We start from the raw sequence: 25,220 nt of genomic DNA, 5'->3' as shown, positions 1-25,220 counted from the left end.
AAATGTTGATAAAATGTTGCAAAACACTGAGTGGGAAAAAGTGCTTGCCAAAGGCAAGAACCTGTATCTACAGCCATTGCAAACATGAACCATCAAGGAAGTCGCTCTTACTCATTTGGCAAAGGCACTAGATGCTATGTGCCCTCTCAGAGTGTTTTTTGGGTGTCTTGGCTCACTAGTTTTCACTGCTTTCTTTAGCCTTAAACAGAAAAGCAAGCCTCACACGTACAAGCCCAGTCTATGAAAACTAAGAGCAGAGTGGCGCAGCGGAAGCGTGCTGGGCCCATAACCCAGAGGTCGATGGATCGAAACCATCCTCTGCTAATTGATGTCCATCTTTATTGGTCTGTGGTGTGTCCTTTGGATCAGTCTGACCTTATGTGCCAAGGGTAGATCGCGCAACCTTCAGATTCCCCATAATTGAGCAAACATCTGCAAGTATCCAGCACATTGGCCTCCCCAATAGCACCACATCTTCCTGAAAGGTAGTGTGGCCAAGTGGTCAAAGGAACCATCATGAACCATCAAGGAAGTCGCTCTTACTCATTTGGCAAAGGCACTAGATGCTATGTGCCCTCCCAGAGTGTTTTTTGGGCGTCTTGGCTCACTAGTTTTCACTGCTTTCTTCAGTCTGACCTTATGTGCCAAGGGTAGCTCGCGCAACCTTCAGATTCCCCATAATTGAGCAAACATCTGCAAGTATCCAGCACATTGGCCTCCCACATAGCACCAGGTCTTCTCAAAAGGTAGTGTGGCCGAGTGGTCTAAGGCGCTGGATTAAGGCTCCAGTCTCTCAGGGGGCGTGGGTTCAAATCCCACCACTGCCATTTGACAAGGACAACTGTGTCCTCACATATTTGTGTGTGATAGACTATTTACATAAATAACCTCCAAATGTTGATGCAAAACACTGAGTGGGAAAAAGTGCTTGCCAAAGGCAAGAACCTGTATCTACATCCATTTAAAACATTAACAAGGACTGCCATAAAACATTGGCAAGGAATGCCATCTCTTCATGTCATCTAAATGTTGATAAAATGTTGCAAAACACTGAGTGGGAAAAAGTGCTTGCCAAAGGCAAGAACCTGTATCTACAGCCATTGAAAACATGAATCATCAAGGAAGTCGCTCTTACTCATTTGGCAAAGGCACTAGATGCTATGTGCCCTCCCAGAGTGTTTTTTGGGCATCTTGGCTCACTAGTTTTCACTGCTTTCTTTAGCCTTAAACAGAAAAGCAAGCCTCACACGTACAAGCCCAGTCCATGAAAACTAAGAGCAGAGTGGCGCAGCGGAAGCGTGCTGGGCCCATAACCCAGAGGTCGATGGATGGAAACCATCCTCTGCTAATTGATGTCCATCTTTATTGGTCTGTGGTGTGTCCTTTAGATCAGTCTGACCTAATGTGCCAAGGGTAGATCGCGCAACCTTCAGATTCCCCATAATTGAGCAAACATCTGCAAGTATCCAGCACATTGGCCTCCCCAATAGCACCACATCTTCCTGAAAGGTAGTGTGGCCAAGTGGTCAAAGGAACCATCATGAACCATCAAGGAAGTCGCTCTTACTCATTTGGCAAAGGCACTAGATGCTATGTGCCCTCCCAGAGTGTTTTTTGGGTGTCTTGGCTCACTAGTTTTCACTGCTTTCTTTAGCCTTAAACAGAAAAGCAAGCCTCACACGTACAAGCCCAGTCCATGAAAACTAACAGCAGAGTGGCGCAGCGGAAGCGTGCTGGGCCCATAACCCAGAGGTCGATGGATCGAAACCATCCTCTGCTAATTGATGTCCATCTTTATTGGTCTGTGGTGTGTCCTTTGGATCAGTCTGACCTTATGTGCCAAGGGTAGATCGCGCAACCTTCAGATTCCCCATAATTGAGCAAACATCTGCAAGTATCCAGCACATTGGCCTCCCCAATAGCACCACATCTTCCTGAAAGGTAGTGTGGCCAAGTGGTCTAAGGCTCCAGTCTCTCAGGAGGCATGGGTTCAAATCCCACCACTGCCATTTGACAAGGACAACTGTGTCCTCACATATTTGTGTGTGATAGACTATTTACATAAATAACCTCCAAATGTTGATGCAAAACACTGAGTGGGAAAAAGTGCTTGCCAAAGGCGAGAACCTGTATCTACATCCATTTAAAACATTAACAAGGACTGCCATCACTGCCATAAAACATTGACAAGGACTGCCATCTCTTCATGTCATCTAAATGTTGATAAAATGTTGCAAAACACTGAGTGGGAAAAAGTGCTTGCCAAAGGCAAGAACCTGTATCGACAGCCATTGAAAACATGAACCATCAAGGAAGTCGCTCTTACTCATTTGGCAAAGGCACTAGATGCTATGTGCCCTCCCAGAGTGTTTTTTGGGCGTCTTGGCTCACTAGTTTTCACTGCTTTCTTCAGTCTGACCTTGTGTGCCAAGGGTAGCTCGCGCAACCTTCAGATTCCCCATAATTGAGCAAACATCTGCAAGTATCCAGCACATTGGCCTCCCACATAGCACCAGGTCTTCTCAAAAGGTAGTGTGGCCGAGTGGTCTAAGGCGCTGGATTAAGGCTCCAGTCTCTCAGGAGGCGTGGGTTCAAATCCCACCACTGCCATTTGACAAGGACAACTGTGTCCTCACATATTTGTGTGTGATAGACTATTTACATAAATAACCTCCAAATGTTGATGCAAAACACTGAGTGGGAAAAAGTGCTTGCCAAAGGCGAGAACCTGTATCTACATCCATTTAAAACATTAACAAGGACTGCCATCACTGCCATAAAACATTGACAAGGACTGCCATCTCTTCATGTCATCTAAATGTTGATAAAATGTTGCAAAACACTGAGTGGGAAAAAGTGCTTGCCAAAGGCAAGAACCTGTATCTACAGCCATTGCAAACATGAACCATCAAGGAAGTCGCTCTTACTCATTTGGCAAAGGCACTAGATGCTATGTGCCCTCTCAGAGTGTTTTTTGGGTGTCTTGGCTCACTAGTTTTCACTGCTTTCTTTAGCCTTAAACAGAAAAGCAAGCCTCACACGTACAAGCCCAGTCTATGAAAACTAAGAGCAGAGTGGCGCAGCGGAAGCGTGCTGGGCCCATAACCCAGAGGTCGATGGATCGAAACCATCCTCTGCTAATTGATGTCCATCTTTATTGGTCTGTGGTGTGTCCTTTGGATCAGTCTGACCTTATGTGCCAAGGGTAGATCGCGCAACCTTCAGATTCCCCATAATTGAGCAAACATCTGCAAGTATCCAGCACATTGGCCTCCCCAATAGCACCACATCTTCCTGAAAGGTAGTGTGGCCAAGTGGTCTAAGGCTCCAGTCTCTCAGGAGGCGTGGGTTCAAATCCCACCACTGCCATTTGACAAGGACAACTGTGTCCTCACATATTTGTGTGTGATAGACTATTTACATAAATAACCTCCAAATGTTGATGCAAAACACTGAGTGGGAAAAAGTGCTTGCCAAAGGCGAGAACCTGTATCTACATCCATTTAAAACATTAACAAGGACTGCCATCACTGCCATAAAACATTGACAAGGACTGCCATCTCTTCATGTCATCTAAATGTTGATAAAATGTTGCAAAACACTGAGTGGGAAAAAGTGCTTGCCAAAGGCAAGAACCTGTATCGACAGCCATTGAAAACATGAACCATCAAGGAAGTCGCTCTTACTCATTTGGCAAAGGCACTAGATGCTATGTGCCCTCCCAGAGTGTTTTTTGGGCGTCTTGGCTCACTAGTTTTCACTGCTTTCTTCAGTCTGACCTTGTGTGCCAAGGGTAGCTCGCGCAACCTTCAGATTCCCCATAATTGAGCAAACATCTGCAAGTATCCAGCACATTGGCCTCCCACATAGCACCAGGTCTTCTCAAAAGGTAGTGTGGCCGAGTGGTCTAAGGCGCTGGATTAAGGCTCCAGTCTCTCAGGAGGCGTGGGTTCAAATCCCACCACTGCCATTTGACAAGGACAACTGTGTCCTCACATATTTGTGTGTGATAGACTATTTACATAAATAACCTCCAAATGTTGATGCAAAACACTGAGTGGGAAAAAGTGCTTGCCAAAGGCGAGAACCTGTATCTACATCCATTTAAAACATTAACAAGGACTGCCATCACTGCCATAAAACATTGACAAGGACTGCCATCTCTTCATGTCATCTAAATGTTGATAAAATGTTGCAAAACACTGAGTGGGAAAAAGTGCTTGCCAAAGGCAAGAACCTGTATCTACAGCCATTGCAAACATGAACCATCAAGGAAGTCGCTCTTACTCATTTGGCAAAGGCACTAGATGCTATGTGCCCTCTCAGAGTGTTTTTTGGGTGTCTTGGCTCACTAGTTTTCACTGCTTTCTTTAGCCTTAAACAGAAAAGCAAGCCTCACACGTACAAGCCCAGTCCATGAAAACTAAGAGCAGAGTGGCGCAGCGGAAGCGTGCTGGGCCCATAACCCAGAGGTCGATGGATGGAAACCATCCTCTGCTAATTGATGTCCATCTTTATTGGTCTGTGGTGTGTCCTTTAGATCAGTCTGACCTAATGTGCCAAGGGTAGATCGCGCAACCTTCAGATTCCCCATAATTGAGCAAACATCTGCAAGTATCCAGCACATTGGCCTCCCCAATAGCACCACATCTTCCTGAAAGGTAGTGTGGCCAAGTGGTCAAAGGAACCATCATGAACCATCAAGGAAGTCGCTCTTACTCATTTGGCAAAGGCACTAGATGCTATGTGCCCTCCCAGAGTGTTTTTTGGGTGTCTTGGCTCACTAGTTTTCACTGCTTTCTTTAGCCTTAAACAGAAAAGCAAGCCTCACACGTACAAGCCCAGTCCATGAAAACTAACAGCAGAGTGGCGCAGCGGAAGCGTGCTGGGCCCATAACCCAGAGGTCGATGGATCGAAACCATCCTCTGCTAATTGATGTCCATCTTTATTGGTCTGTGGTGTGTCCTTTGGATCAGTCTGACCTTATGTGCCAAGGGTAGATCGCGCAACCTTCAGATTCCCCATAATTGAGCAAACATCTGCAAGTATCCAGCACATTGGCCTCCCCAATAGCACCACATCTTCCTGAAAGGTAGTGTGGCCAAGTGGTCTAAGGCTCCAGTCTCTCAGGAGGCATGGGTTCAAATCCCACCACTGCCATTTGACAAGGACAACTGTGTCCTCACATATTTGTGTGTGATAGACTATTTACATAAATAACCTCCAAATGTTGATGCAAAACACTGAGTGGGAAAAAGTGCTTGCCAAAGGCGAGAACCTGTATCTACATCCATTTAAAACATTAACAAGGACTGCCATCACTGCCATAAAACATTGACAAGGACTGCCATCTCTTCATGTCATCTAAATGTTGATAAAATGTTGCAAAACACTGAGTGGGAAAAAGTGCTTGCCAAAGGCAAGAACCTGTATCGACAGCCATTGAAAACATGAACCATCAAGGAAGTCGCTCTTACTCATTTGGCAAAGGCACTAGATGCTATGTGCCCTCCCAGAGTGTTTTTTGGGCGTCTTGGCTCACTAGTTTTCACTGCTTTCTTCAGTCTGACCTTGTGTGCCAAGGGTAGCTCGCGCAACCTTCAGATTCCCCATAATTGAGCAAACATCTGCAAGTATCCAGCACATTGGCCTCCCACATAGCACCAGGTCTTCTCAAAAGGTAGTGTGGCCGAGTGGTCTAAGGCGCTGGATTAAGGCTCCAGTCTCTCAGGAGGCGTGGGTTCAAATCCCACCACTGCCATTTGACAAGGACAACTGTGTCCTCACATATTTGTGTGTGATAGACTATTTACATAAATAACCTCCAAATGTTGATGCAAAACACTGAGTGGGAAAAAGTGCTTGCCAAAGGCGAGAACCTGTATCTACATCCATTTAAAACATTAACAAGGACTGCCATCACTGCCATAAAACATTGACAAGGACTGCCATCTCTTCATGTCATCTAAATGTTGATAAAATGTTGCAAAACACTGAGTGGGAAAAAGTGCTTGCCAAAGGCAAGAACCTGTATCTACAGCCATTGCAAACATGAACCATCAAGGAAGTCGCTCTTACTCATTTGGCAAAGGCACTAGATGCTATGTGCCCTCTCAGAGTGTTTTTTGGGTGTCTTGGCTCACTAGTTTTCACTGCTTTCTTTAGCCTTAAACAGAAAAGCAAGCCTCACACGTACAAGCCCAGTCTATGAAAACTAAGAGCAGAGTGGCGCAGCGGAAGCGTGCTGGGCCCATAACCCAGAGGTCGATGGATCGAAACCATCCTCTGCTAATTGATGTCCATCTTTATTGGTCTGTGGTGTGTCCTTTGGATCAGTCTGACCTTATGTGCCAAGGGTAGATCGCGCAACCTTCAGATTCCCCATAATTGAGCAAACATCTGCAAGTATCCAGCACATTGGCCTCCCCAATAGCACCACATCTTCCTGAAAGGTAGTGTGGCCAAGTGGTCAAAGGAACCATATTGAACCATCAAGGAAGTCGCTCTTACTCATTTGGCAAAGGCACTAGATGCTATGTGCCCTCCCAGAGTGTTTTTTGGGCGTCTTGGCTCACTAGTTTTCACTGCTTTCTTCAGTCTGACCTTATGTGCCAAGGGTAGCTCGCGCAACCTTCAGATTCCCCATAATTGAGCAAACATCTGCAAGTATCCAGCACATTGGCCTCCCACATAGCACCAGGTCTTCTCAAAAGGTAGTGTGGCCGAGTGGTCTAAGGCGCTGGATTAAGGCTCCAGTCTCTCAGGGGGCGTGGGTTCAAATCCCACCACTGCCATTTGACAAGGACAACTGTGTCCTCACATATTTGTGTGTGATAGACTATTTACATAAATAACCTCCAAATGTTGATGCAAAACACTGAGTGGGAAAAAGTGCTTGCCAAAGGCAAGAACCTGTATCTACATCCATTTAAAACATTAACAAGGACTGCCATCACTGCCATAAAACATTGGCAAGGAATGCCATCTCTTCATGTCATCTAAATGTTGATAAAATGTTGCAAAACACTGAGTGGGAAAAAGTGCTTGCCAAAGGCAAGAACCTGTATCTACAGCCATTGAAAACATGAATCATCAAGGAAGTCGCTCTTACTCATTTGGCAAAGGCACTAGATGCTATGTGCCCTCCCAGAGTGTTTTTTGGGCATCTTGGCTCACTAGTTTTCACTGCTTTCTTTAGCCTTAAACAGAAAAGCAAGCCTCACACGTACAAGCCCAGTCCATGAAAACTAAGAGCAGAGTGGCGCAGCGGAAGCGTGCTGGGCCCATAACCCAGAGGTCGATGGATCGAAACCATCCTCTGCTAATTGATGTCCATCTTTATTGGTCTGTGGTGTGTCCTTTGGATCAGTCTGACCTAATGTGCCAAGGGTAGATCGCGCAACCTTCAGATTCCCCATAATTGAGCAAACATCTGCAAGTATCCAGCACATTGGCCTCCCCAATAGCACCACATCTTCCTGACAGGTAGTGTGGCCAAGTGGTCAAAGGAACCATCATGAACCATCAAGGAAGTCGCTCTTACTCATTTGGCAAAGGCACTAGATGCTATGTGCCCTCCCAGAGTGTTTTTTGGGTGTCTTGGCTCACTAGTTTTCACTGCTTTCTTTAGCCTTAAACAGAAAAGCAAGCCTCACACGTACAAGCCCAGTCCATGAAAACTAACAGCAGAGTGGCGCAGCGGAAGCGTGCTGGGCCCATAACCCAGAGGTCGATGGATCGAAACCATCCTCTGCTAATTGATGTCCATCTTTATTGGTCTGTGGTGTGTCCTTTGGATCAGTCTGACCTTATGTGCCAAGGGTAGCTCACGCAACCTTCAGATTCCCCATAATTGAGCAGACATCTCCAAGTATCCAGCACATTGGCCTCCCCAAAAGCACCACGTCTTCCTGTAAGGTAGTGTGGCCGAGTGGTCTAAGGCGCTGGATTTAGGCTCCAGTCTCTCAGGAGGCGTGGGTTCAAATCCCACCACTGCCATTTGACAAGGACAACTGTGTCCTCACATATTTGTGTGTGATAGACTATTTACATAAATTATCTCCAAATGTTGATGCAAAACACTGAGTGGGAAAAAGTGCTTGCCAAAGGCAAGAACCTGTATCTACATCCATTTAAAACATTAACAAGGACTGCCATCACTGCCATAAAACATTGACAAGGACTGCCATCTCTTCATGTCATGTAAATGTTGATAAAATGTTGCAAAACACTGAGTGGGAAAAAGTGCTTGCCAAAGGCAAGAACCTGTATCTACAGCCATTGCAAACATGAATCATCAAGGAAGTCGCTCTTACTCATTTGGCAAAGGCACTAGATGCTATGTGCCCTCCCAGAGTGTTTTTTGGGCGTCTTGGCTCACTAGTTTTCACTGCTTTCTTTAGCCTTAAACAGAAAAGCAAGCCTCACACGTACAAGCCCAGTCCATGAAAACTAACAGCAGAGTGGCGCAGCGGAAGCGTGCTGGGCCCATAACCCAGAGGTCGATGGATCGAAACCATCCTCTGCTAATTGATGTCCATCTTTATTGGTCTGTGGTGTGTCCTTTGGATCAGTCTGACCTTATGTGCCAAGGGTAGATCGCGCAACCTTCAGATTCCCCATAATTGAGCAAACATCTGCAAGTATCCAGCACATTGGCCTCCCCAATAGCACCACGTCTTCCTGAAAGGTAGTGTGGCCAAGTGGTCTAAGGCTCCAGTCTCTCAGGAGGCGTGGGTTCAAATCCCACCACTGCCATTTGACAAGGACAACTGTGTCCTCACATATTTGTGTGTGATAGACTATTTACATAAATAACCTCCAAATGTTGATGCAAAACACTCAGTGGGAAAAAGTGCTTGCCAAAGGCGAGAACCTGTATCTACATCCATTTAAAACATTAACAAGGACTGCCATAACTGCCATAAAACATTGACAAGGACTGCCATCTCTTCATGTCATCTAAATGTTGATAAAATGTTGCAAAACACTGAGTGGGAAAAAGTGCTTGCCAAAGGCAAGAACCTGTATCTACAGCCATTGCAAACATGAACCATCAAGGAAGTCGCTCTTACTCATTTGGCAAAGGCACTAGATGCTATGTGCCCTCCCAGAGTGTTTTTTGGGTGTCTTGGCTCACTAGTTTTCACTGCTTTCTTTAGCCTTAAACAGAAAAGCAAGCCTCACACGTACAAGCCCAGTCCATGAAAACTAACAGCAGAGTGGCGCAGCGGAAGCGTGCTGGGCCCATAACCCAGAGGTCGATGGATCGAAACCATCCTCTGCTAATTGATGTCCATCTTTATTGGTCTGTGGTGTGTCCTTTGGATCAGTCTGACCTTATGTGCCAAGGGTAGCTCACGCAACCTTCAGATTCCCCATAATTGAGCAGACATCTGCAAGTATCCAGCACATTGGCCTCCCCAAAAGCACCACGTCTTCCTGAAAGTTAGTGTGGCCGAGTGGTCTAAGGCGCTGGATTTAGGCTCCAGTCTCTCAGGAGGCGTGGGTTCAAATCCCACCACTGCCATTTGACAAGGACAACTGTGTCCTCACATATTTGTGTGTGATAGACTATTTACATAAATAACCTCCAAATGTTGATGCAAAACACTGAGTGGGAAAAAGTGCTTGCCAAAGGCGAGAACCTGTATCTACATCCATTTAAAACATTAACAAGGACTGCCATCACTGCCATAAAACATTGACAAGGACTGCCATCTCTTCATGTCATCTAAATGTTGATAAAATGTTGCAAAACACTGAGTGGGAAAAAGTGCTTGCCAAAGGCAAGAACCTGTATCTACAGCCATTGCAAACATGAACCATCAAGGAAGTCGCTCTTACTCATTTGGCAAAGGCACTAGATGCTATGTGCCCTCTCAGAGTGTTTTTTGGGTGTCTTGGCTCACTAGTTTTCACTGCTTTCTTTAGCCTTAAACAGAAAAGCAAGCCTCACACGTACAAGCCCAGTCCATGAAAACTAAGAGCAGAGTGGCGCAGCGGAAGCGTGCTGGGCCCATAACCCAGAGGTCGATGGATCGAAACCATCCTCTGCTAATTGATGTCCATCTTTATTGGTCTGTGGTGTGTCCTTTGGATCAGTCTGACCTAATGTGCCAAGGGTAGATCGCGCAACCTTCAGATTCCCCATAATTGAGCAAACATCTGCAAGTATCCAGCACATTGGCCTCCCCAATAGCACCACATCTTCCTGAAAGGTAGTGTGGCCAAGTGGTCAAAGGAACCATCATGAACCATCAAGGAAGTCGCTCTTACTCATTTGGCAAAGGCACTAGATGCTATGTGCCCTCCCAGAGTGTTTTTTGGGTGTCTTGGCTCACTAGTTTTCACTGCTTTCTTTAGCCTTAAACAGAAAAGCAAGCCTCACACGTACAAGCCCAGTCCATGAAAACTAACAGCAGAGTGGCGCAGCGGAAGCGTGCTGGGCCCATAACCCAGAGGTCGATGGATCGAAACCATCCTCTGCTAATTGATGTCCATCTTTATTGGTCTGTGGTGTGTCCTTTGGATCAGTCTGACCTTATGTGCCAAGGGTAGCTCACGCAACCTTCAGATTCCCCATAATTGAGCAGACATCTGCAAGTATCCAGCACATTGGCCTCCCCAAAAGCACCACGTCTTCCTGAAAGGTAGTGTGGCCGAGTGGTCTAAGGCGCTGAATTTAGGCTCCAGTCTCTCAGGAGGCGTGGGTTCAAATCCCACCACTGCCATTTGACAAGGACAACTGTGTCCTCACATATTTGTGTGTGATAGACTATTTACATAAATTATCTCCAAATGTTGATGCAAAACACTGAGTGGGAAAAAGTGCTTGCCAAATGCAAGAACCTGTATCTACATCCATTTAAAACATTAACAAGGACTGCCATAAAACATTGACAAGGACTGCCATCTCTTCATGTCATGTAAATGTTGATAAAATGTTGCAAAACACTGAGTGGGAAAAAGTGCTTGCCAAAGGCAAGAACCTGTATCTACATCCGTTTAAAACATTAACAAGGACTGCCATCACTGCCATAAAACATAGACAAGGACTGCCATCTCTTCATGTCATCTAAATGTTGATAAAATGTTGCAAAACACTGAGTGGGAAAAAGTGCTTGACCAAGGCAAGAACCTGTATCTACAGCCATTGAAAACATGAATCATCAAGGAAGTCGCTCTTACTCATTTGGCAAAGGCACTAGATGCTATGTGCCCTCTCAGAGTGTTTTTTGGGTGTCTTGGCTCACTAGTTTTCACTGCTTTCTTTAGCCTTAAACAGAAAAGCAAGCCTCACATGTACAAGCCCAGTCCATGAAAACTAACAGCAGAGTGGCGCAGCGGAAGCGTGCTGGGTCCATAACCCAGAGGTCGATGGATAGAAACCATCCTCTGCTAATTGATGTCCATCTTTATTGGTCTGTGGTGTGTCCTTTGGATCAGTCTGACCTTATGTGCCAAGGGTAGATCGCGCAACCTTCAGATTCCCCATAATTGAGCAAACATCTGCAAGTATCCAGCACATTGGCCTCCCCAATAGCACCACATCTTCCTGAAAGGTAGTGTGGCCGAGTGGTCTAAGGCTCCAGTCTCTCAGGAGGTGTGGGTTCAAATCCCACCACTGCCATCTGACAAGGACAACTGTGTCCTCACATATTTGTGTGTGATAGACTATTTACATAAATAACCTCCAAATGTTGATGCAAAACACTGAGTGGGAAAAAGTGCTTGCCAAAGGCAAGAACCTGTATCTACATCCATTTAAAACATTAACAAGGACTGCCATCACTGCCATAAAACATTGGCAAGGAATGCCATCTCTTCATGTCATCTAAATGTTGATAAAATGTTGCAAAACACTGAGTGGGAATAGTGCTTGACAAAGGCAAGAACCTGTATCTACAGCCATTGCAAACATGAACCATCAAGGAAGTCGCTCTTACTCATTTGGCAAAGGCACTAGATGCTATGTGCCCTCCCAGAGTGTTTTTTGGGCGTCTTGGCTCACTAGTTTTCACTGCTTTCTTCAGTCTGACCTTATGTGCCAAGGGTAGCTCGCGCAACCTTCAGATTCCCCATAATTGAGCAAACATCTGCAAGTATCCAGCACATTGGCCTCCCACATAGCACCAGGTCTTCTCAAAAGGTAGTGTGGCCGAGTGGTCTAAGGCTCCAGTCTCTCAGGAGGTGTGGGTTCAAATCCCACCACTGCCATTTGACAAGGACAACTGTGTCCTCACATATTTGTGTGTGATAGACTATTTACATAAATAACCTCCAAATGTTGATGCAAAACACTGAGTGGGAAAAAGTGCTTGCCAAAGGCAAGAACCTGTATCTACATCCATTTAAAACATTAACAAGGACTGCCATCACTGCCATAAAACATTGGCAAGGAATGCCATCTCTTCATGTCATCTAAATGTTGATAAAATGTTGCAAAACACTGAGTGGGAAAAAGTGCTTGCCAAAGGCAAGAACCTGTATCTACAGCCATTGCAAACATGAACCATCAAGGAAGTCGCTCTTACTCATTTGGCAAAGGCACTAGATGCTATGTGCCCTCCCAGAGTGTTTTTTGGGTGTCTTGGCTCACTAGTTTTCACTGCTTTCTTTAGCCTTAAACAGAAAAGCAAGCCTCACACGTACAAGCCCAGTCCATGAAAACTAACAGCAGAGTGGCGCAGCGGAAGCGTGCTGGGCCCATAACCCAGAGGTCGATGGATCGAAACCATCCTCTGCTAATTGATGTCCATCTTTATTGGTCTGTGGTGTGTCCTTTGGATCAGTCTGACCTTATGTGCCAAGGGTAGCTCACGCAACCTTCAGATTCCCCATAATTGAGCAGACATCTGCAAGTATCCAGCACATTGGCCTCCCCAAAAGCACCACGTCTTCCTGAAAGTTAGTGTGGCCGAGTGGTCTAAGGCGCTGGATTTAGGCTCCAGTCTCTCAGGAGGCGTGGGTTCAAATCCCACCACTGCCATTTGACAAGGACAACTGTGTCCTCACATATTTGTGTGTGATAGACTATTTACATAAATAACCTCCAAATGTTGATGCAAAACACTGAGTGGGAAAAAGTGCTTGCCAAAGGCGAGAACCTGTATCTACATCCATTTAAAACATTAACAAGGACTGCCATCACTGCCATAAAACATTGACAAGGACTGCCATCTCTTCATGTCATCTAAATGTTGATAAAATGTTGCAAAACACTGAGTGGGAAAAAGTGCTTGCCAAAGGCAAGAACCTGTATCTACAGCCATTGCAAACATGAACCATCAAGGAAGTCGCTCTTACTCATTTGGCAAAGGCACTAGATGCTATGTGCCCTCTCAGAGTGTTTTTTGGGTGTCTTGGCTCACTAGTTTTCACTGCTTTCTTTAGCCTTAAACAGAAAAGCAAGCCTCACACGTACAAGCCCAGTCCATGAAAACTAAGAGCAGAGTGGCGCAGCGGAAGCGTGCTGGGCCCATAACCCAGAGGTCGATGGATCGAAACCATCCTCTGCTAATTGATGTCCATCTTTATTGGTCTGTGGTGTGTCCTTTGGATCAGTCTGACCTAATGTGCCAAGGGTAGATCGCGCAACCTTCAGATTCCCCATAATTGAGCAAACATCTGCAAGTATCCAGCACATTGGCCTCCCCAATAGCACCACATCTTCCTGAAAGGTAGTGTGGCCAAGTGGTCAAAGGAACCATCATGAACCATCAAGGAAGTCGCTCTTACTCATTTGGCAAAGGCACTAGATGCTATGTGCCCTCCCAGAGTGTTTTTTGGGTGTCTTGGCTCACTAGTTTTCACTGCTTTCTTTAGCCTTAAACAGAAAAGCAAGCCTCACACGTACAAGCCCAGTCCATGAAAACTAACAGCAGAGTGGCGCAGCGGAAGCGTGCTGGGCCCATAACCCAGAGGTCGATGGATCGAAACCATCCTCTGCTAATTGATGTCCATCTTTATTGGTCTGTGGTGTGTCCTTTGGATCAGTCTGACCTTATGTGCCAAGGGTAGCTCACGCAACCTTCAGATTCCCCATAATTGAGCAGACATCTGCAAGTATCCAGCACATTGGCCTCCCCAAAAGCACCACGTCTTCCTGAAAGGTAGTGTGGCCGAGTGGTCTAAGGCGCTGGATTTAGGCTCCAGTCTCTCAGGAGGCGTGGGTTCAAATCCCACCACTGCCATTTGACAAGGACAACTGTGTCCTCACATATTTGTGTGTGATAGACTATTTACATAAATTATCTCCAAATGTTGATGCAAAACACTGAGTGGGAAAAAGTGCTTGCCAAAGGCAAGAACCTGTATCTACATCCATTTAAAACATTAACAAGGACTGCCATCACTGCCATAAAACATTGACAAGGACTGCCATCTCTTCATGTCATGTAAATGTTGATAAAATGTTGCAAAACACTGAGTGGGAAAAAGTGCTTGCCAAAGGCAAGAACCTGTATCTACAGCCATTGCAAACATGAATCATCAAGGAAGTCGCTCTTACTCATTTGGCAAAGGCACTAGATGCTATGTGCCCTCCCAGAGTGTTTTTTGGGCGTCTTGGCTCACTAGTTTTCACTGCTTTCTTTAGCCTTAAACAGAAAAGCAAGCCTCACACGTACAAGCCCAGTCCATGAAAACTAAGAGCAGAGTGGCGCAGCGGAAGCGTGCTGGGCCCATAACCCAGAGGTCGATGGATCGAAACCATCCTCTGCTAATTGATGTCCATCTTTATTGGTCTGTGGTGTGTCCTTTGGATCAGTCTGACCTTATGTGCCAAGGGTAGATCGCGCAACCTTCAGATTCCCCATAATTGAGCAAACATCTGCAAGTATCCAGCACATTGGCCTCCCCAATAGCACCACGTCTTCCTGAAAGGTAGTGTGGCCAAGTGGTCTAAGGCTCCAGTCTCTCAGGAGGCGTGGGTTCAAATCCCACCACTGCCATTTGACAAGGACAACTGTGTCCTCACATATTTGTGTGTGATAGACTATTTACATAAATAACCTCCAAATGTTGATGCAAAACACTCAGTGGGAAAAAGTGCTTGCCAAAGGCGAGAACCTGTATCTACATCCATTTAAAACATTAACAAGGACTGCCATCACTGCCATAAAACATTGACAAGGACTGCCATCTCTTCATGTCATCTAAATGTTGATAAAATGTTGCAAAACACTGAGTGGGAAAAAGTGCTTGCCAAAGGCAAGAACCTGTATCTACAGCCATTGCAAACATGAACCATCAAGGAAGTCGCTCTTACTCATTTGGCAAAGGCACTAGATGCTATGTGCCCTCCCAGAGTGTTTTTTGGGTGTCTTGGCTCACTAGTTTTCACTGCTTTCTTTAGCCTTAAACAGAAAAGCAAGCCTCACACGTACAAGCCCAGTCCATGAAAACTAACAGCAGAGTGGCGCAGCGGAAGCGTGCTGGGCCCATAACCCAGAGGTCGATGGATCGAAACCATCCTCTGCTAATTGATGTCCATCTTTATTGGTCTGTGGTGTGTCCTTTGGATCAGTCTGACCTTATGTGCCAAGGGTAGCTCACGCAACCTTCAGATTCCCCATAATTGAGCAGACATCTGCAAGTATCCAGCACATTGGCCTCCCCAAAAGCACCACGTCTTCCTGAAAGTTAGTGTGGCCGAGTGGTCTAAGGCGCTGGATTTAGGCTCCAGTCTCTCAGGAGGCGTGGGTTCAAATCCCACCACTGCCATTTGACAAGGACAACTGTGTCCTCACATATTTGTGTGTGATAGACTATTTACATAAATAACCTCCAAATGTTGATGCAAAACACTGAGTGGGAAAAAGTGCTTGCCAAAGGCGAGAACCTGTATCTACATCCATTTAAAACATTAACAAGGACTGCCATCACTGCCATAAAACATTGACAAGGACTGCCATCTCTTCATGTCATCTAAATGTTGATAAAATGTTGCAAAACACTGAGTGGGAAAAAGTGCTTGCCAAAGGCAAGAACCTGTATCTACAGCCATTGCAAACATGAACCATCAAGGAAGTCGCTCTTACTCATTTGGCAAAGGCACTAGATGCTATGTGCCCTCTCAGAGTGTTTTTTGGGTGTCTTGGCTCACTAGTTTTCACTGCTTTCTTTAGCCTTAAACAGAAAAGCAAGCCTCACACGTACAAGCCCAGTCCATGAAAACTAAGAGCAGAGTGGCGCAGCGGAAGCATGCTGTGCCCATAACCCAGAGGTCGATGGATCGAAACCATCCTCTGCTAATTGATGTCCATCTTTATTGGTCTGTGGTGTGTCCTTTGGATCAGTCTGACCTTATGTGCCAAGGGTAGATCGCGCAACCTTCAGATTCCCCATAATTGAGCAAACATCTGCAAGTATCCAGCACATTGGCCTCCCCAATAGCACCACATCTTCCTGAAAGGTAGTGTGGCCAAGTGGTCAAAGGAACCATCATGAACCATCAAGGAAGTCGCTCTTACTCATTTGGCAAAGGCACTAGATGCTATGTGCCCTCCCAGAGTGTTTTTTGGGTGTCTTGGCTCACTAGTTTTCACTGCTTTCTTTAGCCTTAAACAGAAAAGCAAGCCTCACACGTACAAGCCCAGTCCATGAAAACTAACAGCAGAGTGGCGCAGCGGAAGCGTGCTGGGCCCATAACCCAGAGGTCGATGGATCGAAACCATCCTCTGCTAATTGATGTCCATCTTTATTGGTCTGTGGTGTGTCCTTTGGATCAGTCTGACCTTATGTGCCAAGGGTAGCTCACGCAACCTTCAGATTCCCCATAATTGAGCAGACATCTGCAAGTATCCAGCACATTGGCCTCCCCAAAAGCACCACGTCTTCCTGAAAGGTAGTGTGGCCGAGTGGTCTAAGGCGCTGGATTTAGGCTCCAGTCTCTCAGGAGGCGTGGGTTCAAATCCCACCACTGCCATTTGACAAGGACAACTGTGTCCTCACATATTTGTGTGTGATAGACTATTTACATAAATTATCTCCAAATGTTGATGCAAAACACTGAGTGGGAAAAAGTGCTTGCCAAATGCAAGAACCTGTATCTACATCCATTTAAAACATTAACAAGGACTGCCATAAAACATTGACAAGGACTGCCATCTCTTCATGTCATGTAAATGTTGATAAAATGTTGCAAAACACTGAGTGGGAAAAAGTGCTTGCCAAAGGCAAGAACCTGTATCTACATCCGTTTAAAACATTAACAAGGACTGCCATCACTGCCATAAAACATAGACAAGGACTGCCATCTCTTCATGTCATCTAAATGTTGATAAAATGTTGCAAAACACTGAGTGGGAAAAAGTGCTTGACCAAGGCAAGAACCTGTATCTACAGCCATTGAAAACATGAATCATCAAGGAAGTCGCTCTTACTCATTTGGCAAAGGCACTAGATGCTATGTGCCCTCTCAGAGTGTTTTTTGGGTGTCTTGGCTCACTAGTTTTCACTGCTTTCTTTAGCCTTAAACAGAAAAGCAAGCCTCACATGTACAAGCCCAGTCCATGAAAACTAACAGCAGAGTGGCGCAGCGGAAGCGTGCTGGGTCCATAACCCAGAGGTCGATGGATAGAAACCATCCTCTGCTAATTGATGTCCATCTTTATTGGTCTGTGGTGTGTCCTTTGGATCAGTCTGACCTTATGTGCCAAGGGTAGATCGCGCAACCTTCAGATTCCCCATAATTGAGCAAACATCTGCAAGTATCCAGCACATTGGCCTCCCCAATAGCACCACATCTTCCTGAAAGGTAGTGTGGCCGAGTGGTCTAAGGCTCCAGTCTCTCAGGAGGTGTGGGTTCAAATCCCACCACTGCCATCTGACAAGGACAACTGTGTCCTCACATATTTGTGTGTGATAGACTATTTACATAAATAACCTCCAAATGTTGATGCAAAACACTGAGTGGGAAAAAGTGCTTGCCAAAGGCAAGAACCTGTATCTACATCCATTTAAAACATTAACAAGGACTGCCATCACTGCCATAAAACATTGGCAAGGAATGCCATCTCTTCATGTCATCTAAATGTTGATAAAATGTTGCAAAACACTGAGTGGGAATAGTGCTTGACAAAGGCAAGAACCTGTATCTACAGCCATTGCAAACATGAACCATCAAGGAAGTCGCTCTTACTCATTTGGCAAAGGCACTAGATGCTATGTGCCCTCCCAGAGTGTTTTTTGGGCGTCTTGGCTCACTAGTTTTCACTGCTTTCTTCAGTCTGACCTTATGTGCCAAGGGTAGCTCGCGCAACCTTCAGATTCCCCATAATTGAGCAAACATCTGCAAGTATCCAGCACATTGGCCTCCCACATAGCACCAGGTCTTCTCAAAAGGTAGTGTGGCCGAGTGGTCTAAGGCGCTGGATTAAGGCTCCAGTCTCTCAGGAGGCGTGGGTTCAAATCCCACCACTGCCATTTGACAAGGACAACTGTGTCCTCACATATTTGTGTGTGATAGACTATTTACATAAATAACCTCCAAATGTTGATGCAAAACACTGAGTGGGAAAAAGTGCTTGCCAAAGGCAAGAACCTGTATCTACATCCATTTAAAACATTAACAAGGACTGCCATCACTGCCATAAAACATTGGCAAGGAATGCCATCTCTTCATGTCATCTAAATGTTGATAAAATGTTGCAAAACACTGAGTGGGAAAAAGTGCTTGCCAAAGGCAAGAACCTGTATCTACAGCCATTGCAAACATGAACCATCAAGGAAGTCGCTCTTACTCATTTGGCAAAGGCACTAGATGCTATGTGCCCTCTCAGAGTGTTTTTTGGGTGTCTTGGCTCACTAGTTTTCACTGCTTTCTTTAGCCTTAAACAGAAAAGCAAGCCTCACACGTACAAGCCCAGTCCATGAAAACTAACAGCAGAGTGGCGCAGCGGAAGCGTGCTGGGCCCATAACCCAGAGGTCGATGGATCGAAACCATCCTCTGCTAATTGATGTCCATCTTTATTGGTCTGTGGTGTGTCCTTTGGATCAGTCTGACCTTATGTGCCAAGGGTAGCTCACGCAACCTTCAGATTCCCCATAATTGAGCAGACATCTGCAAGTATCCAGCACATTGGCCTCCCCAAAAGCACCACGTCTTCCTGAAAGTTAGTGTGGCCGAGTGGTCTAAGGCGCTGGATTTAGGCTCCAGTCTCTCAGGAGGCGTGGGTTCAAATCCCACCACTGCCATTTGACAAGGACAACTGTGTCCTCACATATTTGTGTGTGATAGACTATTTACATAAATAACCTCCAAATGTTGATGCAAAACACTGAGTGGGAAAAAGTGCTTGCCAAAGGCGAGAACCTGTATCTACATCCATTTAAAACATTAACAAGGACTGCCATCACTGCCATAAAACATTGACAAGGACTGCCATCTCTTCATGTCATCTAAATGTTGATAAAATGTTGCAAAACACTGAGTGGGAAAAAGTGCTTGCCAAAGGCAAGAACCTGTATCTACAGCCATTGCAAACATGAACCATCAAGGAAGTCGCTCTTACTCATTTGGCAAAGGCACTAGATGCTATGTGCCCTCTCAGAGTGTTTTTTGGGTGTCTTGGCTCACTAGTTTTCACTGCTTTCTTTAGCCTTAAACAGAAAAGCAAGCCTCACACGTACAAGCCCAGTCCATGAAAACTAAGAGCAGAGTGGCGCAGCGGAAGCGTGCTGGGCCCATAACCCAGAGGTCAATGGATCGAAACCATCCTCTGCTAATTGATGTCCATCTTTATTGGTCTGTGGTGTGTCCTTTGGATCAGTCTGACCTTATGTGCCAAGGGTAGATCGCGCAACCTTCAGATTCCCCATAATTGAGCAAACATCTGCAAGTATCCAGCACATTGGCCTCCCCAATAGCACCACATCTTCCTGAAAGGTAGTGTGGCCAAGTGGTCAAAGGAACCATCATGAACCATCAAGGAAGTCGCTCTTACTCATTTGGCAAAGGCACTAGATGCTATGTGCCCTCCCAGAGTGTTTTTTGGGTGTCTTGGCTCACTAGTTTTCACTGCTTTCTTTAGCCTTAAACAGAAAAGCAAGCCTCACACGTACAAGCCCAGTCCATGAAAACTAACAGCAGAGTGGCGCAGCGGAAGCGTGCTGGGCCCATAACCCAGAGGTCGATGGATCGAAACCATCCTCTGCTAATTGATGTCCGTCTTTATTGGTCTGTGGTGTGTCCTTTGGATCAGTCTGACCTTATGTGCCAAGGGTAGCTCACGCAACCTTCAGATTCCCCATAATTGAGCAGACATCTGCAAGTATCCAGCACATTGGCCTCCCCAAAAGCACCACGTCTTCCTGAAAGGTAGTGTGGCCGAGTGGTCTAAGGCGCTGGATTTAGGCTCCAGTCTCTCAGGAGGCGTGGGTTCAAATCCCACCACTGCCATTTGACAAGGACAACTGTGTCCTCACATATTTGTGTGTGATAGACTATTTACATAAATAACCTCCAAATGTTGATGCAAAACACTGAGTGGGAAAAAGTGCTTGCCAAAGGCAAGAACCTGTATCTACATCCATTTAAAACATTAACAAGGACTGCCATCACTGCCATAAAACATTGGCAAGGAATGCCATCTCTTCATGTCATCTAAATGTTGATAAAATGTTGCAAAACACTGAGTGGGAAAAAGTGCTTGCCAAAGGCAAGAACCTGTATCTACAGCCATTGAAAACATGAATCATCAAGGAAGTCGCTCTTACTCATTTGGCAAAGGCACTAGATGCTATGTGCCCTCCCAGAGTGTTTTTTGGGCATCTTGGCTCACTAGTTTTCACTGCTTTCTTTAGCCTTAAACAGAAAAGCAAGCCTCACACGTACAAGCCCAGTCCATGAAAACTAAGAGCAGAGTGGCGCAGCGGAAGCGTGCTGGGCCCATAACCCAGAGGTCGATGGATCGAAACCATCCTCTGCTAATTGATGTCCATCTTTATTGGTCTGTGGTGTGTCCTTTGGATCAGTCTGACCTAATGTGCCAAGGGTAGATCGCGCAACCTTCAGATTCCCCATAATTGAGCAAACATCTGCAAGTATCCAGCACATTGGCCTCCCCAATAGCACCACATCTTCCTGAAAGGTAGTGTGGCCAAGTGGTCAAAGGAACCATCATGAACCATCAAGGAAGTCGCTCTTACTCATTTGGCAAAGGCACTAGATGCTATGTGCCCTCCCAGAGTGTTTTTTGGGTGTCTTGGCTCACTAGTTTTCACTGCTTTCTTTAGCCTTAAACAGAAAAGCAAGCCTCACACGTACAAGCCCAGTCCATGAAAACTAACAGCAGAGTGGCGCAGCGGAAGCGTGCTGGGCCCATAACCCAGAGGTCGATGGATCGAAACCATCCTCTGCTAATTGATGTCCATCTTTATTGGTCTGTGGTGTGTCCTTTGGATCAGTCTGACCTTATGTGCCAAGGGTAGCTCACGCAACCTTCAGATTCCCCATAATTGAGCAGACATCTGCAAGTATCCAGCACATTGGCCTCCCCAAAAGCACCACGTCTTCCTGAAAGGTAGTGTGGCCGAGTGGTCTAAGGCGCTGGATTTAGGCTCCAGTCTCTCAGGAGGCGTGGGTTCAAATCCCACCACTGCCATTTGACAAGGACAACTGTGTCCTCACATATTTGTGTGTGATAGACTATTTACATAAATTATCTCCAAATGTTGATGCAAAACACTGAGTGGGAAAAAGTGCTTGCCAAAGGCAAGAACCTGTATCTACATCCATTTAAAACATTAACAAGGACTGCCATCACTGCCATAAAACATTGACAAGGACTGCCATCTCTTCATGTCATGTAAATGTTGATAAAATGTTGCAAAACACTGAGTGGGAAAAAGTGCTTGCCAAAGGCAAGAACCTGTATCTACAGCCATTGCAAACATGAATCATCAAGGAAGTCGCTCTTACTCATTTGGCAAAGGCACTAGATGCTATGTGCCCTCCCAGAGTGTTTTTTGGGCGTCTTGGCTCACTAGTTTTCACTGCTTTCTTTAGCCTTAAACAGAAAAGCAAGCCTCACACGTACAAGCCCAGTCCATGAAAACTAAGAGCAGAGTGGCGCAGCGGAAGCGTGCTGGGCCCATAACCCAGAGGTCGATGGATCGAAACCATCCTCTGCTAATTGATGTCCATCTTTATTGGTCTGTGGTGTGTCCTTTGGATCAGTCTGACCTTATGTGCCAAGGGTAGATCGCGCAACCTTCAGATTCCCCATAATTGAGCAAACATCTGCAAGTATCCAGCACATTGGCCTCCCCAATAGCACCACGTCTTCCTGAAAGGTAGTGTGGCCAAGTGGTCTAAGGCTCCAGTCTCTCAGGAGGCGTGGGTTCAAATCCCACCACTGCCATTTGACAAGGACAACTGTGTCCTCACATATTTGTGTGTGATAGACTATTTACATAAATAACCTCCAAATGTTGATGCAAAACACTCAGTGGGAAAAAGTGCTTGCCAAAGGCGAGAACCTGTATCTACATCCATTTAAAACATTAACAAGGACTGCCATAACTGCCATAAAACATTGACAAGGACTGCCATCTCTTCATGTCATCTAAATGTTGATAAAATGTTGCAAAACACTGAGTGGGAAAAAGTGCTTGCCAAAGGCAAGAACCTGTATCTACAGCCATTGAAAACATGAACCATCAAGGAAGTCGCTCTTACTCATTTGGCAAAGGCACTAGATGCTATGTGCCCTCCCAGAGTGTTTTTTGGGTGTCTTGGCTCACTAGTTTTCACTGCTTTCTTTAGCCTTAAACAGAAAAGCAAGCCTCACACGTACAAGCCCAGTCCATGAAAACTAAGAGCAGAGTGGCGCAGCGGAAGCGTGCTGGGCCCATAACCCAGAGGTCGATGGATCGAAACCATCCTCTGCTAATTGATGTCCATCTTTATTGGTCTGTGGTGTGTCCTTTGGATCAGTCTGACCTTATGTGCCAAGGGTAGCTCACGCAACCTTCAGATTCCCCATAATTGAGCAGACATCTGCAAGTATCCAGCACATTGGCCTCCCCAAAAGCACCACGTCTTCTTGAAAGTTAGTGTGGCCGAGTGGTCTAAGGCGCTGGATTTAGGCTCCAGTCTCTCAGGAGGCGTGGGTTCAAATCCCACCACTGCCATTTGACAAGGACAACTGTGTCCTCACATATTTGTGTGTGATAGACTATTTACATAAATAACCTCCAAATGTTGATGCAAAACACTGAGTGGGAAAAAGTGCTTGCCAAAGGCGAGAACCTGTATCTACATCCATTTAAAACATTAACAAGGACTGCCATCACTGCCATAAAACATTGACAAGGACTGCCATCTCTTCATGTCATCTAAATGTTGATAAAATGTTGCAAAACACTGAGTGGGAAAAAGTGCTTGCCAAAGGCAAGAACCTGTATCTACAGCCATTGCAAACATGAACCATCAAGGAAGTCGCTCTTACTCATTTGGCAAAGGCACTAGATGCTATGTGCCCTCTCAGAGTGTTTTTTGGGTGTCTTGGCTCACTAGTTTTCACTGCTTTCTTTAGCCTTAAACAGAAAAGCAAGCCTCACACGTACAAGCCCAGTCCATGAAAACTAAGAGCAGAGTGGCGCAGCGGAAGCGTGCTGGGCCCATAACCCAGAGGTCGATGGATCGAAACCATCCTCTGCTAATTGATGTCCATCTTTATTGGTCTGTGGTGTGTCCTTTGGATCAGTCTGACCTTATGTGCCAAGGGTAGATCGCGCAACCTTCAGATTCCCCATAATTGAGCAAACATCTGCAAGTATCCAGCACATTGGCCTCCCCAATAGCACCACATCTTCCTGAAAGGTAGTGTGGCCAAGTGGTCAAAGGAACCATCATGAACCATCAAGGAAGTCGCTCTTACTCATTTGGCAAAGGCACTAGATGCTATGTGCCCTCCCAGAGTGTTTTTTGGGTGTCTTGGCTCACTAGTTTTCACTGCTTTCTTTAGCCTTAAACAGAAAAGCAAGCCTCACACGTACAAGCCCAGTCCATGAAAACTAACAGCAGAGTGGCGCAGCGGAAGCGTGCTGGGCCCATAACCCAGAGGTCGATGGATCGAAACCATCCTCTGCTAATTGATGTCCATCTTTATTGGTCTGTGGTGTGTCCTTTGGATCAGTCTGACCTTATGTGCCAAGGGTAGCTCACGCAACCTTCAGATTCCCCATAATTGAGCAGACATCTGCAAGTATCCAGCACATTGGCCTCCCCAAAAGCACCACGTCTTCCTGAAAGGTAGTGTGGCCGAGTGGTCTAAGGCGCTGGATTTAGGCTCCAGTCTCTCAGGAGGCGTGGGTTCAAATCCCACCACTGCCATTTGACAAGGACAACTGTGTCCTCACATATTTGTGTGTGATAGACTATTTACATAAATTATCTCCAAATGTTGATGCAAAACACTGAGTGGGAAAAAGTGCTTGCCAAATGCAAGAACCTGTATCTACATCCATTTAAAACATTAACAAGGACTGCCATAAAACATTGACAAGGACTGCCATCTCTTCATGTCATGTAAATGTTGATAAAATGTTGCAAAACACTGAGTGGGAAAAAGTGCTTGCCAAAGGCAAGAACCTGTATCTACAGCCATTGCAAACATGAATCATCAAGGAAGTCGCTCTTACTCATTTGGCAAAGGCACTAGATGCTATGTGCCCTCCCAGAGTGTTTTTTGGGCGTCTTGGCTCACTAGTTTTCACTGCTTTCTTTAGCCTTAAACAGAAAAGCAAGCCTCACACGTACAAGCCCAGTCCATGAAAACTAAGAGCAGAGTGGCGCAGCGGAAGCGTGCTGGGCCCATAACCCAGAGGTCGATGGATCGAAACCATCCTCTGCTAATTGATGTCCATCTTTATTGGTCTGTGGTGTGTCCTTTGGATCAGTCTGACCTTATGTGCCAAGGGTAGATCGCGCAACCTTCAGATTCCCCATAATTGAGCAAACATCTGCAAGTATCCAGCACATTGGCCTCCCCAATAGCACCACATCTTCCTGAAAGGTAGTGTGGCCAAGTGGTCTAAGGCTCCAGTCTCTCAGGAGGCGTGGGTTCAAATCCCACCACTGCCATTTGACAAGGACAACTGTGTCCTCACATATTTGTGTGTGATAGACTATTTACATAAATAACCTCCAAATGTTGATGCAAAACACTGAGTGGGAAAAAGTGCTTGCCAAAGGCAAGAACCTGTATC

The 25,220-nt window shown here is 45.8% G+C and overlaps 44 non-coding genes across 44 annotated transcripts; all 44 read left to right on the top strand.

Annotated features, from left to right (window-relative positions):
- Positions 1-252: 252 nt before the first annotated feature.
- On the top strand, positions 253-324 carry trnam-cau (transfer RNA methionine (anticodon CAU)). The gene has a single exon. It is a non-coding gene; the product is annotated as a tRNA-Met (tRNA).
- Positions 325-745: 421 nt separating this feature from the next.
- On the top strand, positions 746-827 carry trnal-aag (transfer RNA leucine (anticodon AAG)). Its single transcript has one exon. It is a non-coding gene; the product is annotated as a tRNA-Leu (tRNA).
- Positions 828-1,708: 881 nt separating this feature from the next.
- trnam-cau (transfer RNA methionine (anticodon CAU)) lies at positions 1,709-1,780 on the top strand. Its single transcript has one exon. It is a non-coding gene; the product is annotated as a tRNA-Met (tRNA).
- A 748-nt stretch (positions 1,781-2,528) lies between these two features.
- trnal-aag (transfer RNA leucine (anticodon AAG)) lies at positions 2,529-2,610 on the top strand. Its single transcript has one exon. It is a non-coding gene; the product is annotated as a tRNA-Leu (tRNA).
- Positions 2,611-3,068: 458 nt separating this feature from the next.
- trnam-cau (transfer RNA methionine (anticodon CAU)) lies at positions 3,069-3,140 on the top strand. The gene has a single exon. It is a non-coding gene; the product is annotated as a tRNA-Met (tRNA).
- Positions 3,141-3,888: 748 nt separating this feature from the next.
- Positions 3,889-3,970, top strand: trnal-aag (transfer RNA leucine (anticodon AAG)). The gene has a single exon. It is a non-coding gene; the product is annotated as a tRNA-Leu (tRNA).
- An 890-nt stretch (positions 3,971-4,860) lies between these two features.
- trnam-cau (transfer RNA methionine (anticodon CAU)) lies at positions 4,861-4,932 on the top strand. The gene has a single exon. It is a non-coding gene; the product is annotated as a tRNA-Met (tRNA).
- Positions 4,933-5,680: 748 nt separating this feature from the next.
- Positions 5,681-5,762, top strand: trnal-aag (transfer RNA leucine (anticodon AAG)). Its single transcript has one exon. It is a non-coding gene; the product is annotated as a tRNA-Leu (tRNA).
- Positions 5,763-6,220: 458 nt separating this feature from the next.
- On the top strand, positions 6,221-6,292 carry trnam-cau (transfer RNA methionine (anticodon CAU)). Its single transcript has one exon. It is a non-coding gene; the product is annotated as a tRNA-Met (tRNA).
- Positions 6,293-6,713: 421 nt separating this feature from the next.
- Positions 6,714-6,795, top strand: trnal-aag (transfer RNA leucine (anticodon AAG)). The gene has a single exon. It is a non-coding gene; the product is annotated as a tRNA-Leu (tRNA).
- A 458-nt stretch (positions 6,796-7,253) lies between these two features.
- Positions 7,254-7,325, top strand: trnam-cau (transfer RNA methionine (anticodon CAU)). The gene has a single exon. It is a non-coding gene; the product is annotated as a tRNA-Met (tRNA).
- A 360-nt stretch (positions 7,326-7,685) lies between these two features.
- trnam-cau (transfer RNA methionine (anticodon CAU)) lies at positions 7,686-7,757 on the top strand. The gene has a single exon. It is a non-coding gene; the product is annotated as a tRNA-Met (tRNA).
- Positions 7,758-7,917: 160 nt separating this feature from the next.
- trnal-uag (transfer RNA leucine (anticodon UAG)) lies at positions 7,918-7,999 on the top strand. Its single transcript has one exon. It is a non-coding gene; the product is annotated as a tRNA-Leu (tRNA).
- Positions 8,000-8,457: 458 nt separating this feature from the next.
- On the top strand, positions 8,458-8,529 carry trnam-cau (transfer RNA methionine (anticodon CAU)). Its single transcript has one exon. It is a non-coding gene; the product is annotated as a tRNA-Met (tRNA).
- Positions 8,530-9,216: 687 nt separating this feature from the next.
- Positions 9,217-9,288, top strand: trnam-cau (transfer RNA methionine (anticodon CAU)). Its single transcript has one exon. It is a non-coding gene; the product is annotated as a tRNA-Met (tRNA).
- A 160-nt stretch (positions 9,289-9,448) lies between these two features.
- trnal-uag (transfer RNA leucine (anticodon UAG)) lies at positions 9,449-9,530 on the top strand. The gene has a single exon. It is a non-coding gene; the product is annotated as a tRNA-Leu (tRNA).
- Positions 9,531-9,988: 458 nt separating this feature from the next.
- On the top strand, positions 9,989-10,060 carry trnam-cau (transfer RNA methionine (anticodon CAU)). Its single transcript has one exon. It is a non-coding gene; the product is annotated as a tRNA-Met (tRNA).
- A 360-nt stretch (positions 10,061-10,420) lies between these two features.
- On the top strand, positions 10,421-10,492 carry trnam-cau (transfer RNA methionine (anticodon CAU)). Its single transcript has one exon. It is a non-coding gene; the product is annotated as a tRNA-Met (tRNA).
- A 160-nt stretch (positions 10,493-10,652) lies between these two features.
- On the top strand, positions 10,653-10,734 carry trnal-uag (transfer RNA leucine (anticodon UAG)). Its single transcript has one exon. It is a non-coding gene; the product is annotated as a tRNA-Leu (tRNA).
- A 1,944-nt stretch (positions 10,735-12,678) lies between these two features.
- On the top strand, positions 12,679-12,750 carry trnam-cau (transfer RNA methionine (anticodon CAU)). The gene has a single exon. It is a non-coding gene; the product is annotated as a tRNA-Met (tRNA).
- Positions 12,751-12,910: 160 nt separating this feature from the next.
- On the top strand, positions 12,911-12,992 carry trnal-uag (transfer RNA leucine (anticodon UAG)). The gene has a single exon. It is a non-coding gene; the product is annotated as a tRNA-Leu (tRNA).
- Positions 12,993-13,450: 458 nt separating this feature from the next.
- On the top strand, positions 13,451-13,522 carry trnam-cau (transfer RNA methionine (anticodon CAU)). The gene has a single exon. It is a non-coding gene; the product is annotated as a tRNA-Met (tRNA).
- A 360-nt stretch (positions 13,523-13,882) lies between these two features.
- On the top strand, positions 13,883-13,954 carry trnam-cau (transfer RNA methionine (anticodon CAU)). Its single transcript has one exon. It is a non-coding gene; the product is annotated as a tRNA-Met (tRNA).
- Positions 13,955-14,114: 160 nt separating this feature from the next.
- Positions 14,115-14,196, top strand: trnal-uag (transfer RNA leucine (anticodon UAG)). The gene has a single exon. It is a non-coding gene; the product is annotated as a tRNA-Leu (tRNA).
- A 458-nt stretch (positions 14,197-14,654) lies between these two features.
- trnam-cau (transfer RNA methionine (anticodon CAU)) lies at positions 14,655-14,726 on the top strand. The gene has a single exon. It is a non-coding gene; the product is annotated as a tRNA-Met (tRNA).
- A 687-nt stretch (positions 14,727-15,413) lies between these two features.
- trnam-cau (transfer RNA methionine (anticodon CAU)) lies at positions 15,414-15,485 on the top strand. The gene has a single exon. It is a non-coding gene; the product is annotated as a tRNA-Met (tRNA).
- Positions 15,486-15,645: 160 nt separating this feature from the next.
- trnal-uag (transfer RNA leucine (anticodon UAG)) lies at positions 15,646-15,727 on the top strand. Its single transcript has one exon. It is a non-coding gene; the product is annotated as a tRNA-Leu (tRNA).
- An 890-nt stretch (positions 15,728-16,617) lies between these two features.
- On the top strand, positions 16,618-16,689 carry trnam-cau (transfer RNA methionine (anticodon CAU)). Its single transcript has one exon. It is a non-coding gene; the product is annotated as a tRNA-Met (tRNA).
- Positions 16,690-16,849: 160 nt separating this feature from the next.
- Positions 16,850-16,931, top strand: trnal-uag (transfer RNA leucine (anticodon UAG)). Its single transcript has one exon. It is a non-coding gene; the product is annotated as a tRNA-Leu (tRNA).
- Positions 16,932-18,348: 1,417 nt separating this feature from the next.
- trnal-aag (transfer RNA leucine (anticodon AAG)) lies at positions 18,349-18,430 on the top strand. Its single transcript has one exon. It is a non-coding gene; the product is annotated as a tRNA-Leu (tRNA).
- Positions 18,431-18,888: 458 nt separating this feature from the next.
- Positions 18,889-18,960, top strand: trnam-cau (transfer RNA methionine (anticodon CAU)). The gene has a single exon. It is a non-coding gene; the product is annotated as a tRNA-Met (tRNA).
- A 160-nt stretch (positions 18,961-19,120) lies between these two features.
- trnal-uag (transfer RNA leucine (anticodon UAG)) lies at positions 19,121-19,202 on the top strand. Its single transcript has one exon. It is a non-coding gene; the product is annotated as a tRNA-Leu (tRNA).
- Positions 19,203-20,092: 890 nt separating this feature from the next.
- On the top strand, positions 20,093-20,164 carry trnam-cau (transfer RNA methionine (anticodon CAU)). The gene has a single exon. It is a non-coding gene; the product is annotated as a tRNA-Met (tRNA).
- Positions 20,165-20,324: 160 nt separating this feature from the next.
- trnal-uag (transfer RNA leucine (anticodon UAG)) lies at positions 20,325-20,406 on the top strand. The gene has a single exon. It is a non-coding gene; the product is annotated as a tRNA-Leu (tRNA).
- Positions 20,407-20,864: 458 nt separating this feature from the next.
- trnam-cau (transfer RNA methionine (anticodon CAU)) lies at positions 20,865-20,936 on the top strand. The gene has a single exon. It is a non-coding gene; the product is annotated as a tRNA-Met (tRNA).
- Positions 20,937-21,296: 360 nt separating this feature from the next.
- trnam-cau (transfer RNA methionine (anticodon CAU)) lies at positions 21,297-21,368 on the top strand. Its single transcript has one exon. It is a non-coding gene; the product is annotated as a tRNA-Met (tRNA).
- A 160-nt stretch (positions 21,369-21,528) lies between these two features.
- On the top strand, positions 21,529-21,610 carry trnal-uag (transfer RNA leucine (anticodon UAG)). The gene has a single exon. It is a non-coding gene; the product is annotated as a tRNA-Leu (tRNA).
- Positions 21,611-22,068: 458 nt separating this feature from the next.
- Positions 22,069-22,140, top strand: trnam-cau (transfer RNA methionine (anticodon CAU)). The gene has a single exon. It is a non-coding gene; the product is annotated as a tRNA-Met (tRNA).
- Positions 22,141-22,827: 687 nt separating this feature from the next.
- On the top strand, positions 22,828-22,899 carry trnam-cau (transfer RNA methionine (anticodon CAU)). Its single transcript has one exon. It is a non-coding gene; the product is annotated as a tRNA-Met (tRNA).
- Positions 22,900-23,059: 160 nt separating this feature from the next.
- On the top strand, positions 23,060-23,141 carry trnal-uag (transfer RNA leucine (anticodon UAG)). Its single transcript has one exon. It is a non-coding gene; the product is annotated as a tRNA-Leu (tRNA).
- Positions 23,142-23,599: 458 nt separating this feature from the next.
- On the top strand, positions 23,600-23,671 carry trnam-cau (transfer RNA methionine (anticodon CAU)). Its single transcript has one exon. It is a non-coding gene; the product is annotated as a tRNA-Met (tRNA).
- Positions 23,672-24,031: 360 nt separating this feature from the next.
- Positions 24,032-24,103, top strand: trnam-cau (transfer RNA methionine (anticodon CAU)). The gene has a single exon. It is a non-coding gene; the product is annotated as a tRNA-Met (tRNA).
- Positions 24,104-24,263: 160 nt separating this feature from the next.
- Positions 24,264-24,345, top strand: trnal-uag (transfer RNA leucine (anticodon UAG)). The gene has a single exon. It is a non-coding gene; the product is annotated as a tRNA-Leu (tRNA).
- A 449-nt stretch (positions 24,346-24,794) lies between these two features.
- Positions 24,795-24,866, top strand: trnam-cau (transfer RNA methionine (anticodon CAU)). Its single transcript has one exon. It is a non-coding gene; the product is annotated as a tRNA-Met (tRNA).
- The last annotated feature ends 354 nt before the right edge of the window (positions 24,867-25,220 follow it).

This window comes from Labrus bergylta, chromosome 9 (assembly GCF_963930695.1).
Source record: "Labrus bergylta chromosome 9, fLabBer1.1, whole genome shotgun sequence".
NCBI classification, from domain to species: Eukaryota; Metazoa; Chordata; class Actinopteri; order Labriformes; family Labridae; genus Labrus; species Labrus bergylta.
Note: the sequence above shows the minus strand (reverse complement) of the source record. Positions and strands in the feature narration are given on the sequence as shown.